This window comes from Arachis ipaensis, chromosome B07 (genome assembly GCF_000816755.2).
Source record: "Arachis ipaensis cultivar K30076 chromosome B07, Araip1.1, whole genome shotgun sequence".
NCBI classification, from domain to species: Eukaryota; Viridiplantae; Streptophyta; class Magnoliopsida; order Fabales; family Fabaceae; genus Arachis; species Arachis ipaensis.
This window is the reverse complement of record NC_029791.2, coordinates 117,480,424-117,481,923: the sequence shown is the minus strand read 5'-3', so window position 1 is coordinate 117,481,923 and position 1,500 is coordinate 117,480,424. Positions and strand designations below refer to the sequence as shown.

At 37.9% G+C, this 1,500-nt stretch overlaps 1 long non-coding RNA gene across 1 annotated transcript; it reads right to left on the bottom strand.

Annotated features, from left to right (window-relative positions):
* Positions 1–1,235, bottom strand: LOC107608355. Its single transcript, XR_001612828.2, has 3 exons — positions 992–1,235; positions 412–851; positions 1–207 (listed from the first exon to the last, which is right to left on the bottom strand). It is a non-coding gene; the product is annotated as an uncharacterized LOC107608355 (long non-coding RNA).

The window sequence follows — 1,500 nt, the reverse complement described above, 5'->3', positions numbered from 1 at the left end:
TGGTCTACCCAAGGAAGCAATTCCACCAGCATTCTTAAAAGAATATCTATATTCCAGCACTCTCTTTCACCCAGGACACAGAGATGTGATTCTGCAGACCCTTCAACCCCAGAAAGAGGAGGACAACGCTGGAACCAATTCCTTGAGAGAAGTTTCCACCACCACTCCTAATGGGTCACATACCAATTGAAACATCAACTCCTCCACCTATCAACAAAGAAAACAACAGAGAACTGTATCAACTGTTCAGCCTTAATTATAGTTCCTTAAATTTTTTTTTTATATTATGACAAGTGGAGAAGGCTCCATTCCTAGACCATACCTTATCAACTTGTTCTAGAGCTTATATTGTAGCCAAGTCTCAAGTCAGTAATCTTCATGATTGCCTCAAGCAAATTAAGTGAGGCTGACCTTGAAATATTTATCCATGTCTGGGAAAAGTGGAAGCAGCATAGCCAGATTACAAGCCGCAGCCTCTCGAACAACAACAGCAGAATTGCTGCACAATAGATAAATTAAGAGAATCCCGAATCTCAGGCCGTACAAATTCTGCAAGCTCTCCACATGATTGAGCAACAAGCAGTCGATGCTCCTCATACATGTGACTGATCTAAGACATGACACCAAAAAACTGAAAACCTGGTTCCAAAATCAGAATGGAAAAGAAACAGGTTGAAAATTGAAGCAAGAATATACTTGTAAGGAACTTTGTTGAAACTAGAAAATTCCAATAGCTTCAGTTGCTTGTAACTTAGGGACCAGGGTAAGAAACTTTTAAGTGAATCACTTCAATTGAGTTGTTCCACTCATGAATATAACAGGATTTCAGAGTCCATGAGTACTCTGCAAATCTGACACGAATAGAGGAGACGGGAAATTGAGTGAGAGTTCTCTCAGACACATATCCACAACCACAAAACATGCAGAATCAGATACAAGAAGCGCTCATACTAAAATAAAATAAGAGATAACATATAGCTCCAGAAATAACCTTATGCTCAAGTGAATGTCTCAAATCCGATCAATAATGCTCAGCAAGAATCGAATTAACAAGTGCAATTGAGTGGAATTGCCACTCAGTATATTATATTTGAAGAGCTTCTTTTTTACAACTACTACAAACTGTTCCCTCTCATTGGCTTTACAACAGTGCTGCTGCCACTGTAAGCACAAGCTGGTCCCTGCATACAATTTCTCTGTTTTGGTGGAATTGCTTCCTTGGAAGAATTCAATCGATTGAAAATCATAAGCAATCGATTGAATTACATAAATTTTACATTTAATTCATTGTTCAATCGATTGGTTACTATGACCAATCGATTGATTTATGCAAAACCATGCTTACCAGCAATATACAATCGATTGTTTGTTGATAAACTGAAATCCAATCGATTAAGTTAAATTTCAATCGATTGGTTTGATAGTCCAATCGATTGGTTTTCAGCGAAACACGATTTCATGACTCCTCAGGAACGTCTCGGATCGAATGTAATATTTTAA